The sequence below is a fragment of the Psittacula echo genome (genome assembly GCF_963264785.1).
Source record: "Psittacula echo genome assembly, chromosome: Z".
NCBI lineage: Eukaryota > Metazoa > Chordata > Aves > Psittaciformes > Psittacidae > Psittacula > Psittacula echo.
In genome coordinates, this window is record NC_137742.1 from 79,856,831 (window position 1) to 79,870,979 (window position 14,149).

Here is a 14,149-nt window from a genome sequence, read left to right on the forward strand (position 1 = left end):
CAGATAACATCCCTTTGTCATGCTGCATTCTCCCATTGGAGGTAGCCCCTGGCACTGTGCTGCATGCTCATGGGGTCAAACACCACTCTGGAGCCATGTGGGTCTCCACAAGTGACTCCTGAAATGCACCTGAAAAGCTGTAGGTACCTGAAATGTACCTGAAATGTTTGCATGTCTGCAGGCTGTTGTAGTGACAGTATTACTTCTAAGTTTTTCTCAGGTATTCTGGTTTTGAAAGACAGGTGACTGGCCTTTATATTTCTTTCAGGTTTTTTTTTTTTTTTTTTTAATATATATATATATTCTTGTGTGTGTGTATGTGTGCTTTCTTTTTGTTTTGGGTTTGTTTTTTTTTTTTCATATAAAGGGAATATGAAAGCAGGAGGGGGATAGGTACAGAGAAGTAAAATTGTACCAAATGCAATTTGTGCAGGAAAATCTGCACTATTCCATTTATATGGCAGGATGTGTGTGCAACTCATTTTTTCATGCAACCTGACATGCCAGAGAATGCACCTTTTTTTTAACTCTTCTCAAGTTTTCCTCTCTCCAGGCTGTGGATCTCAAGCAAGCGGATTTGTTTCTCAGCCACTCAATTCAGCAGTTGTTCAGCAGCTGTCTTCAGGACTGTTTGTAGGCCACCACAGATAGCTGTGGATTCAGCATAGCGTTGCTTATAAATTTCATTCTCAGGTGCTTAATTCTCCTTACATACTGTGTTTGGATCTAGCAGCAGTGCCTAGATTCAACTCTGGAGCTAAGCATGAAGTCAAATGTGTATTTAGAGTTTCTGTCTCGTTTTCTGGGAACCACCAGAATTCATTTTACTGGACTGTGAGTTTCTTGCTCAGTTGTAGTGGCCCATACTTTTTCACTTCAGTGCTGGGGGAAGCAGGAAAGTAAGTGATCATTTGGGTTTGTTTTTTTTTTTCTGTTTAATCTGAAGAATGCTTTAGTTAAATGAAAAGCATATTAACGAATACATAAGATGATCTAGATGAACTCATACACTGAAGCTGGTAGCATGAAGTGTTTTCTCCCTTGACAGGGTCAGTAAGAAATGGAAGAAATTTTTCAGGCTTTCCTCTTGCTACAGCAGCTTAAAGCTTTCTTCCAGGTGTAGTCAGGTACATTTCACTGAAATCACCAACACAGTAGAATACAGAACATGTAAATTGCAAAGAAGTGAAATATTAGGTGACGGTACTTGTAATGACATTCATATGTTCAGATCAATGGCAGTGTTGCAGCTTGACTTTTTTTTCCCTGAAGTTTCTGTAAAAATGGATAACCTCATTCTACAGGTAAAATGCTGATGCATATGTGTTGAAGTGTTTACCACGAGTTAATCTTGTACTCTGTGAAGATTGCAAAAGAATAGCTCTTTTCAGCAGGATGGCAAAATTGCACTGAGAAAAAGAATTCATGTGAGCAGGTTTGAAGATGGTGCTCTGCTGGGACTAATTGTTATTTCATTGCCCTGATGGGGATGCTTAAAATCACCTTCACACTGAAGACAGAAACTAAAATACCTCCCCTTTGAAATTCCTCAAGAGGACCATGTGCAGCACAGTGTTACACTGAATTTCTGACACCCTTGCGGCTAAATCTCAATCGCAGGTTTGCTACCTACTGCCTTTTCAAGCAGCATGAGTAAGCTTTAAAAACAACCACTGAAGAAGGAAAATGACCCATGGGCCTTGCTGAGAACTTGACCAAGAAAAACTCCCTGCACTGTGCTGAAGGGGCACACAGAAGTACTTCTTGGATTAACTAAGGCTGATGCACAGAAGAAGATCCCGAAAGATGCAATGCTTCACTGAAAGAGGATGTTTTACCTTTCAACAGCAGCTTAGAAATTTCTCCAACTTCTCTACTTAAATAAATCAGTCAAGGAAGGAGCTTGCTACTGTATAACATATGAAGTTGCCAGTATTTTTTATCTTTGAAACAGCTATTACTATCTTTGGGGAAGAGCAACTCAAAGAAGGCTGTAGAGCAGTAACATTAAGTAGGGACTGATTAAGGGGACATTAAGGGCCTTATTAAGCGCTGCAGTGGAGGGAAGGGTAGTGTTGACAGCTAAATTATGGAAAGAAAAATGTTGCTGTAATGTATTTTCGTCCATTCAGGCCAAACAGCCCTCAGACCCTCAAGACGAGGGTCCCCTTCAGGGTTTGTTGGTGACCCTCATATGGCTTCTGTAAAGTGCCAAATTTGTGAATAGCACTTGGATTACGCGAATAGATTTTTTTCTGCATGTCCGCTAGTGGGAAGAAAGGAAGGCAACAGTTAAAAACAATTTTGAACATCGTGCACAGCCAGAACTTTGTTCATTAGCTGGGTTTTATTGCCATCTGGTGGCTGCTTTTCTGCATTTCAGAGAGAGTTCTGCCGAATTGTCATTATGTGTGCGGGTATGCTCATATAATTTCAGAAAGAAAACATAAGATCAGCAGCTGTGTAAACAATTTTAACTGAGTTTAGGAATTACTCTAATACTATATAGAATACCCTATACTAATACACAGGATTTAAATACTGTGAAATGAGGAGACGTGTCCAAATGCAGCCTGACAGTCCTGTTGCAGTAGTAATCAGAATACTGCTATGCAGCATCGCGTATTTGCAATTCTCTAGGATTGTGACATATGGGCCAAAAGAAAATTGCAGCAGTCATTAAAGAAAAGAAGGTACTTGAGATCTCGAAGTGCTGTTTGAATTAGTTACTTTTCATATGAGGATGTATATGACAAGTTTTAGTATTCCTGAAACACAGCTTGCATTTCTACTTCCACATGTTCAGTTGCTATCCTGTCTGCTACACTCAAGTGCTAATAATAGGTGTTATTTGTTGATCTCATTGATATATTTGTGCATTTTACTTTGTGTCATTTACAACATGGTTGTCCTTTTATCAGAAATGTGAGTTTCAGTGTAAATGAGATTTCAGTTTCATTCTGCATAGGCAGAAACAAGTGCTACTCTTGTGTAATGTTTGTGATTTTTTTTTTTTTTTATGGCTTGTTAAAAGCAGTCATTAACAGCTTCTCTGTGGTCCACTATATTTATTCCATGTGTTAGTAAGAGAAAATCCTTCAGGAAAATATTTGGATCAGCATCCTGATCTGGTTTTATGAAGTGTATTTTGGACAGGGAGAGGAAAGGATGTTTATTTCAATACAAAAAAAGTTGTGTTCCTTTCTATGGACACAAACGTTTGGATGGAGATTTAAAATCATCCCTGATCTAGCAGCAAGGTAAGCATCCTGACAGTAAGGGAAGCAAAGGGAGAGACCCTTTTCAAGGTGACAAATATAAAAGTATGTTTTGTCGTGGTTTAAGCCCAGGCTGTAAATTAGAACCACGTTGTTTCTACTCCCCCCCACCCCCCCAGAGGGATGGAGAGGAGAATCGAAAGAATGTAACTCCCACGGGTTGAGATAAGAACAGTCCAGTAACTAAGGTATAACACAAATCACTACTGCTGCCACCAATAATAATAATGATAAGAGAAATAACAAGGGAAGAGAATACGATACCGCCCGCCGGAAAAAAGAGCCCGACAGAGAAGAGGACGTGCCCTTCCGGGTAACTCCCAGTTACGTCCCTGGGCATGACGTGCTGTGGTATGGAATACCTCTTTGGCTAGTTTGGGTCACGTGTCCTGTCCCTGCTTCCTCCCGGCTTCTCCTCCTCCCTGGCAGAGCATGAGACTCACAAAGTCCTTGGTCAGGGTAAACATTCTGACCAGCAACTGAAAACATCGTCTTTATCAGTATTATTCCCAGGCCGAAAGTCAAAACCACAGCGCTGCACCAGCTACTAAGAAGGACAAAAACTGACTGCTACTGCTGAACCCAGAACAGGTTTAAAGTATAATTTGTATGGTTTTGAGTTCCCTATGCCTGCCCACGACATGTGTCTGCGTTTGGATAGTATGAACGAAACAAAAACTTGAGCAGAAAGTTTGCCTTGTGTTTGGAGCTGGGAAACACAAAGGCTTTTCCCTCCCTCTGACAGGCAATGCAGCTGTCTGCAGTAAAGCACAGTGGCATGCGAAGCTTTGGGCAGAGGTGCAGTGCTGGTGTTGCCATAAGCTGTGTATCTCTAATGTGGGATGTGGGCATGTGTTACCTGAAATGCATCAAAGCAACTGAAGAAAGCCTTGACTACCCCCAGTAGTAATTTCCTCTTTGGTTATTCTGCTGATGCTGTGTCCACAGTCCTTGCTGTGCTCTTTGGTTTGTGATGCTATTTTTATTGGGTTGTTCTCTCCCAGCACTGACAGTGAGGTTACTGTCTGCCAGGTTTTCCTGCATGCAAACTCTTGCCTTTATTTCTGCTAGTGTCTGCACTGTTTGGTACTTTAAGTCTCATTTACCGCAGTTTTATTTTGTCCTCTATACTGTCATTCATGTTTCTTTAGGAACTGGAAAAAAATAATTCACTTTATCAGATACTGTTATTAAATCAAATCTTTTAAAAATACCTATCTTGATGTTCTCTAATCATTCAGTACCAAAACAATGAAATGTTTTGAACCAGGCATTTTCCTGCTCTTTTTTGTTCTTTAAAAAATCATATTCCTTCCTATCGCACTGCACTACCAAAAATTGTGCCCTACAATGAATTTCCTCTCATGCCATCTCATTCTAGTCATAAAGAGGGTGTCAAAGAGGATGTCTGCATTTCTTTGATTGTTGTGAGCATTAGTGTTTTTAAAGCCTGGCTTTATGCCCCTCCATGCTTTACAAACAGGTAATCTGTTACTTCCCAGAGCAATGTCTCCAAAGCAGCCAGCTTAGCTGAGCAGGTGAAACTGGTGGCAGTTGGATATGGGACTATTCCCAGAAACGCCTCTTCCAGACTGATTCCATATGACTTTACTTTGTGTCCCTCACCGTGGCATTTGATGAGGTTGATTTGCCTTTCAAGACTTACTTGCATAGGGCACTGTGGATCTTGTTCACCCTTGTGAAAAATCTCTTTATGTTGCCTGGTGGAACACTTTTGGGCTCCTATTTTTTTTTTTACTTTTAGAGAAAGCTGTGGTGCTGTTGATGGTAATGATCCTTTCACATTCACCCTGAAGATGATCGCTTTTCATTGAAAATACAGAAATCAGCAAAATGCTCTTGCACTTCAGTTCTTACCTGAAATGTGTCCTGGCCAAAACCAGGAGTCATACTGACTACCTGATATGTCAGACATGAGAGTTAGGCTCTACACTTTTGTTTCCAGATCCTGCCCTAAGGGAGAAATGAGTAATTGTAATGAGTCATTAGGGGAGGGAATAAAAAGGATAAATAAGGGGATAAATAAAAGGGATAAAAGGTATGAGATAAAAGATTATCAGAGTACATAGGACAAAGAAACTTTGTGTAACATATTATATAAATATATTATATAAATATAGGAGCTGATACTTGAAGTGACACATTAAGTTAAAGAAAAATCAGTCCTCCACTGGGTATTGCAATGTATGTAATGCATGAAGTGTTAATGCACTAAGTGTTAATCCTTAATAAGAAGGTAGATGTTTACCTCAGAGCTCCATACTGTAGGTCTGTGTAGGTTTTTCCCCCACACTGGGGCTAAACTAGTACCCTTTTTCATCCTGCTTAGCATCGGGCTGAAAGCAAAAATTGCATGCTGCTGTAATCTTTGATAGCTTGAAGTCACGCTGCTGCTCAGCAGAGGAACTGGCTCAGCCACCACCAGCCTGCTGGTAGAGTGTTTGTGGGAGCATTAATGCCGGCAGACATACTTTGTACGGACCATGTAAGGCACTACTTGCTATTTGTAAGCAAACGTCTTGTAAGTCTCAGTGAGGAGAACAAATATGGATATGTTGACTTGCTCATACTGTTCTGTGTCCATCTATACTCCTGGCGACTCTGGGAATGTTACCTAAGCAAGGATGTCAGAAGCTTTACCTTTTAAAGAGGTTGCAAAAGAGCAGTGTGGTGAAATGCAGTGGCCTTGCTTGACCCTGTTGGCCAGAGGAAACTTCCTGATTCCATCCTTTCTTCAGGAATTAGAAAACGTGGCTGTGGACTGAAAACTCAAACAGCAATTATATTAAAACTGGCTGCCTGAGGAAGCAGACAGGAATGGGTTGTAGCCTGAAGTGAGGTGAGAATATTGAGCGTGAGCTTATGAGTTATTGCTGAGGTGAGTAGCTCGAGAGAGGATGCCTTCAACACCGGAGCGGGGAGGAGAGCAGCGTCCAGGAGCCTGAAATCAGAGCGCCCAGAGCCACTGAGGGAGCCTCAGGTCCTCGACAGGACTTGCCCAGGATCCGGCAGCTCAGCTGACGCGAGCAGCTGACTCACAGGGGGCGGGGCCAGGAGGAGCGGCACCAGCCCTGACTGGGTAAAAACCTGCCCCTGGGAGCACGATGAACAGGACGGGTCGAGGCAGTTTGCGCGGGCAGGTGAGCGGGATGGTGAGTGCTCGCCTTATGACCAGGGCCCTGTCTGGGAGCTCTGCTCTGGCTGCCCCGGCGGTGGCCAGCGTAGGCACCCAGACAGAGCCGATGAGAGGGGAGGCTGCAGTGCAATGCTCAGAGTGTAGAGAGTGCCTGCACTGGTCTCCTGAGGGAACCGTGCACAATAGGCAGGGCCGCACTCGGTGCTCCCTGGTGGAGGTCCTCCTGCACCAAGTGGCTGAGCTGCGGGACGCTGTCAATAGGCTGCAAGATGTCAGGGAAGCTGAGAGGAAGCAGGAATGCTTGCTCCAGGCCCAAACTGTGCAGGGCCCTCAAGCGCCCCCTGAAGCTCATGGAGGAAAGGAGGAGGCTGTCAACCCAGGAAGCTGGGAAATAGTAACAACAAAAAACAGCAAGAAAAAGAGGAAGAGGACAATTAAAAACAAGGGGCTTCCTCCTAAAGCTGTTGTCCCCACCCAGAACTGCGTTGCTGTCCTCCAGGGGACTAAGAAGGAAGGGCACTTGCACCAGAAACAACCGGCTGGTGCACTGGTAAAGAAGATCACTACTGGTACTGCTAGGAAAAAGAGGCGGGTCATAGTGGTAAGGGACTCAACTTTGCAAGGGACAGAAGCGCTCATCTGTTGGCCTGACCCGGTCTTGAGGGAGGTGTGTTGCCTACCTGGGGCACAGATCAGGGATGTTGCAGAGAGGCTGCCTGCTCTGGTGAGTCCCACAGACTATTACCCACTTCTAGTGATCCATGTGGGTGCTAGCGATGTTGATAGAAGTAGCCTGGAGAACATAAAGAAGGACTACAGAGCCCTGGGAGAGGTGCTTAGGGGCTCTGGAGCCCAGATTGTCTTCTCATCAATTCTCCAGGATACAGGGGAGGACCTTAAAAAAGCTAGGAGGATTGACCAGGTTAATAAATGGTTAAAAGGGTGGTGTCATAGTCAGGGGTTTGAGTGTCTTGAACACGGGACCCAAGTTAGTAGGCCAGGTCTACTGAGGGCTGGTGGAGCTGATCTGGCAAAGAAGAGGAACAGTGGTTTTGGTAGGAGGCTTGCCAGGCTGGTCAAGGTTTCTTTAAACTAGATGTGTTGGGGGAGGGGGGCATCATTCCATCCCAACACACCCAGTCAGTTGCCAGCACCTACAATAAATGCTCGGAGCGATGCAGAGATATTCGAGCTGCTCCAGCCAATGAGCCGGCTTCATTCGGAGCTCGGCTCAGACACCTCTATACGAATGCCTGTAGCATGGAGAACAAACAAGACGAATTAGAGATATGCGCATGTCTACGGGGGTATGATGTAGTAGGCATCACAGAAACATGGTGGGATGGCTCCTATGACTGGAGTGTTGGAACGGAAGGTTACAGACTCTTTAGGAAAGACAGGCCTCGCAGGCACGGAGGGAGAATTGCTATTTATGTTAGGGATAGGCTGGAGAGTATGGAACTCTGTCTGGGGACGGGTGAGCAGTTGACAGAGAGTTTGTGGGTCAGGGTTAAAGGGAGAACAGCAACGGGACACATTACTTTGGGGATCTGTTACAGATCGCCTAATCAAGAGGAATCTGTGGATGAAGTGCTCTATAGACAGATAGGAACAGCCTCACACTCACAGGCCCTTGTTCTTACTGGGGACTTCAACCACCCTGACATCTGTTGGAGGGACGGTACAGACCGGCACAAGAAATCCAGGAGGTTCCTCGATTGTGTGGAAGACAACTTCCTTCTGCAAGAAATAGAGGAGCCGACAAGGAGAGGTGCCATGCTTGACCTCGTGCTCACCAACAGGGAAGGGCTGGTTGGAAATGTGACGCTCCAGGGCAGCCTTGGATGCAGTGACCACGAGACGGTCAAATTAGAGATCCTCGGGACAGTAAGAAGAGCATGCAGCAAGCTCACTGCCCTGGACTTCAAGAGAGCAGACTTCAGCCTCTTCAGAAACCTGCTTAGTGAGGTTCCATGGGATACAGCCCTAGAGGGCTGTAAGGGGGGCCCAAGACTGTTGGTTGATATTCAAGGATCACCTGCTCCAAGCTCAGGAGTGTTGCATCCCAATTAGAAGGAAGTGCAGCAGGAGGCCAAGAGACCTCCTTGGATGGATAAGGAGCTGCTGAGGAAACTTAGAGGGGAAAAAAGAGGCTTATAAAAGGTGGAAGCAAGGACAGGCAGCCTAGGAAGAATACAGGGATGTGTCCTGGGAAGCTAGGGACCAGGTGAGGAAAGCTAAGGCCCAGTTAGAATTTAATTTAGAAAGGAAAATGAAAAATAACAGGAAGGGATTCTATAGGTACATAAGCAAATAAAAGGCAGACTAGTGACAACATGGGCCCTCTCTGGAAGCTATCAGAACTGGCAACCCTGGATTTGGAGAAGACTGAAGTCCTTAATGACTTCCTTGCCCCAGTCTCTACTGACGAATGCTCTGACCACACCTCCCAAGTCATGGAAGGCAGATGCAAGGACTGTAAGGGGGGCCCAAGACTCTTGGCTCTTATTCAAGGATCACCTGCTCCAAGCTCAGGAGCGTTGCATCCCAACTAGAAGGAAGTGCAGCAGGAGGGCCAGGAGACCTCCTTGGATGGAGAAGGAGCTGCTCAGGGAAATTGAAAGGAAAAAAGAGGGTTATAGAAGGTGGAAGCAGGGACAGGCAGCCTGGGAAAAATACAGGGATGTTGTCCGGGAAGCTAGGGACCAGGTGAGGAAGGCTAAGGCCCAGTTAGAATTGAACTTGGCTAGGGATGTTAAGGATAATAGGAAGGGATTCTGTAGGTACGTAGCGAATAAAAGACAGACTGGGGCCCCCTTCGGAAGCTATCAGGAGAACTGGCTACCCTGGATTTGGAGAAGGCTGAGGTTCTCAATGACTTCTTTGCCTCGGTCTTCACTGGCAAAGGCTCTGACCGCACCACCCAAGTCTTGGAAGGCGGATGCAGCGACTGTAAAAATGAAGACCCTAGGCCCACTGTAGGAGAGGATCTGGTTCGAGACCATCTTAAAAACCTAAACTTACACAAGTCCATGGGACCTGATGACATCCATCTGCGGGTCCTGAAGGAGCTGGCGAATGAAGTTGCTAAGCTGCTGGCCACCATATTTGAAAAATCATGGAAGTCAGGTGAAGTTCCCAACGACTGGAAAAAGGAAAATACAAACCCCATTTTCAAGAAGGGGAAAATGGATGACTCGGGGAATTAGAGACCAGTCAGTCTCACCTCTGTGCTTGGAAAAATCTTGGAGCAGATTCTCCTGGAAGACATGCTAAGGCACATGAAAAACAAGGAGGTGGTTGGTGACAGCCAGCATGGCTTCACTAAGGGGAAATCCTGCCTGACCAATTTGGTGGCCTTCTATGATGGGGCTACGGAACTGATGGACAGGGACAGAGCAGTTGATGTCATCTATCTGGACTTGTGCAAAGCGTTCGACACTGTCCCGCATGACATCCTTGTCTGTAAATTGGAGAGACATCAATTTGATGGGTGGACCACTCGGTGGATAAAGAACTGGCTGGATGGCCGCACGCAAAGAGTTGTGGTCAATGGCTCGATGTCCGGCTGGAGACCGGTACCGAGTGGTGTCCCTCAGGGATCGGTGTTGGGACTGGTCTTGTTCAACATCTTTGTCGGTGACATGGACAGTGGGATTGAGTGCGCCCTCAGCAAGTTTGCCGATGACACCAAGCTGTGTGGTTCGGTTGATATGCCGGAGGGAAGGGATGCCATGCAGAGGGACCTCGACACGCTTGTGAGGTGGGCTGATGCCAACCTTATGAAATTTAACCATGGCAAGTGCAAGGTCCTACACTTGGGTCGGAGCAATCCCAGGCACAGCTACAGGTTGGGCAAAGAAGAGATTCAGAGCAGCCCTGCAGAGAAGGACTTGGGGGTGTTGGTCGATGAGAAAATGAACATGAGCTGGCAGTGTGCGCTCGCAGCCCAGAAAGCCAACCGTATCCTGGGCTGCATCAAAAGGAGTGTGACCAGCAGGTCGAAGGAGGTGATCCTGCCCCTCTACTCTGCTCTCATGAGACCTCACTTGGAGTATTGTGTGCAGTTCTGGTGTCCTCAATATAAAAAGGACATGGAACTGTTGGAACAAGTGCAGAGGAGGGCCACGAGGATGATCAGGGGAGTGGAGCACCTCCCGTATGGAGACAGGCTGAGAAAGTTGGGGCTGTTCAGCCTGGGGAAGAGAAGGCTGTGTGGAGACCTCATAGCAGCCTTCCAGTATCTGAAGGGGGCCTACAAGGATGCTGGGGATGGACTATTCATCAGGGACTGTAGTGACAGGACAAGGGGTAATGGGTTCAAACTTAAACAGTGGAAGTTTAGATTGGATATAAGCAAGAAATTCTTTACTGAGAGGGTGGTGAGGCACTGGAATGGGTTGCCCAGGGAGGTTGTGAATGCTCCATCCTTGGCGGTGTTCAAGGCCAGGTTGGATGAGGCCTTGGGTGACATGGTTTAGTGTGGGGTGTCCCTGCCCATGGCAGGGGGGTTGGAACCAGGTGATCTCAAGGTGCTTTCCAACCCTAACTATTCTATGATTCTATGATTCTATGATTCTAAAAGGATTATTTTTAGTCATATAATGTAAGTGGACCCAAGTAAGTTTTAATTTTTGACAGCTTTATGTATTAGAGTAGGCCTTTTCTAAAAATGGCATCTGTATATTTACTTCAATTAAGGAAGTAGGTACACTGCTTTTTTAAAATTAGTGTCATAGCCTTCTCGGAAATTGATGGTACAGGTTGCTGATTTGTAAATGCTCTGACCCAAAAAGCTTATGCCTCTGTGACAGCTTAACTTGTACTAGTGTGAAATCAACAGTAAGATATTTGTATTTAGGTATCCATATTATAGTGTGTATTTTTAATGTATGCAAAGACTTTATGCCCGTATGTTTTGCCTTTATTGTCAGCAGCAGTTGGGTAGGCAGTACAAAGGTACATGTGAATCCTTCGGAATACATGGCCTAGGGACAATGTGTAATAATAGTACTGTTATTTATGTACCAACAGTGATAAACTTAGAGCATGAATCATTTAGTGAGAACTCATGTATTTCGTATTCCTTCCTATGCATGCTGTTCTCATTTGTTTCATTATCAGCTTCTGGTATGTTACAGGGGTTATTGTTCACTTAGTTACCTTTTCTGCTTGATGATTTCTATGCATTTATTTAATTATGGTTCCAGACACCATACCTACTATTGTTACTTTGGTTTACATGTTCTTTCAAGCCGTACTGCCACTGAGCCTAATCTGAAGACAATCCCCGAAGCCCTAATCCTGCAAGTCGAAGGAGCATGTTGATGATTTCTTTTCCAAGCAAACGCTTTCTGAACAAGTTCCCCTGACAATTTGGAGTTGATACAGCTGTTTATAGCACACTTGTGTGGCAAAGATAGCTGTTGTTTTGAAGTTCAAGTACTTGTACTGGAATCTTTCCATAATTTATTAACTAGATATCAACTTGAGTATCAATGTATATTGAGTACAGACAATTTTTTAACACTATTTAGGTTCATAAAAGACAATGTTTATAACAGAAGTTGCCACCTGTGAGCCAGATGAAAGATAAAGGTATGGAGCTTATTTCAAGGTGAGGGTTTGAACTGGTATCATCTGTTTTGCATGGAAGAAAACCCAATAAAACAAGATTTTTAAAGGTTTGCAAAAGAGGTATCACAGAGATCATGCTAAGTTAGACATTGTCAGAGAAGAGGAAGCACAATAGGAATTACATCACCAGGTTGCTGCTTGGCCTAATTATGGTTTGGGATGTCGCCTGCATAGGCAGGATGGTTTTGCATCTCACAGAATTTAAAAGAAGTGCTGCATTTGAATTATTGAAATGCATGAGCTGGAAGTGTGCTGGAGTAGTTTCTAGGTGGAAAGAACTAAAATGGTCTTCTGCAGCAACATGACCTTGTTGAGGAGATCCTTGCACAAGAACTGCAGCTGACTGCTGTGTTTATACAGTGCCTAGGATGCAGAGAGGGAAGGTGCAAGAAATACCTACTGAGGGGGTTGAAGCTTCAGCAGAGTCTGTAGCAATAGCGTTAAATATGCAGATCGACAGTGATGGAAGTGTATGTTTGTGTATACTACCAAAGAAGGCAGGAAAACAGATCCCATTTTATTGCTAACCACAGTTCTTTTTTTTTTTTTTTTTTTTTTTTTTGTCAAATTATGCTTCTTCCATGTTAATTAAACCCAAAGCTCATCAGAGGAGGAGGCTGTGATTCATCTTCTATGTATAGAGCTTGGGGCTGTAAGTCTTGGTCTAGACATGAGAATGGAGGAAGGATATGTGTCTTGCCGTGTGTGTTGTTTTTATTTTACAGCTAATAAAGTTCAATAAAGTGAATACCTGCCAGCCTGATTTTCCCTTCAGTGAATGCCAACATTATTTTTCTTCCCTATTTTGCTTTTTAAGGATGTAGTGTTTTCTATCTAGATTGTCCCCTGGGACAGATTTCTGTCTGTACATATCTTTCCTGCTATAGTATCATTTTCTGTTTTTTCCTGTTCACTTTTCTTCCCTATTTATTCCTGAGGTGGGATCTCCTGTGTGGCTTTTCTCTTGTACCATCACTGTATTTCTGTACTTGATTTACCTTTACTTTTGTCTTAATCTTTTCCCTTTCCTCCTGTCTCAACACTACAGTTTGTCTCTCTGCCCGTTATACATCTATGGCCACTCTTCATCTCCCTGTATATTGTTTCTGGACTATATCCACTGTGATGCTCCACCAGTGAGAGCTGCAATGTCTGACTTCTGCATGCCTTCTGTGGCACCCTTCTTTAAGCCCATGAGAGCAGATCAACTTCTCAGGAAGTAACAGGACCTCTAAGATTTTGAGCTGCCAGCAGCAAATTAGTAAGGAAGGACCGACAGAGGAAGGGGTAGGATTTCCAGCACAGAATGTATGCTAAAATGTATTTTGGAATTTTGTACGTGTGTTTTGGCAGCACAGCAGAGCTCAGTTTTTTCTTTCACTCAGTGTGAGTAGTTTTCAAACATATTTAATTGTGTTTTTACAGCACATGCCACTTTGCTGTAGTCCCCTACTTATTCTAAGATACTAAAACTTGCAGCTTTCCCCTTGGTAGGAATAAGGCTCCACTTACCCATTGTTGTGAGGTGGGGTTGATTTCTGCTCCTTTTTTTCACCTGTGTATGAAATAATTCAAGATTCATTGGGCCAGAGGAGTTAGTACAAACCAATAATGTAGGGAAAGAAGTCTGATTCCCACTTCAGGAACTGATGAGGTAGTATATGGATAAAAGAATCATTGGTTTAGATTGGGAGAATGTTTTCTGACATGAGTAGGCAGGAGAGACCATGTGGCATGCTGCATTTTCATACATGACTTTTTCCCTTCCTCCAGCCACCACTGTTTGTGTCAAAATAGCAGAAGTTTCAAAATATAACCCTTAATTTGCACATGATGCTTGTCCACAGGCTGTAATCCTTATAGAGCACTCTGCTGAGTGAACAGGATGTATCAAATTTGCATGAAAAAGCTCTGGGTTTCTTTTTTCCCCATTTCTCTTTGGCATGAAACAGCTGCAGTCAGCTGTTTACACCCCCTTCATCCATTACCAAATCAGGTATGTCATTCTTTACCAACAACAAAGTGTGCCGTGGGCATCGGTATTCAGGAACCATCTGTGCCACCAGCAAAGGTTCAG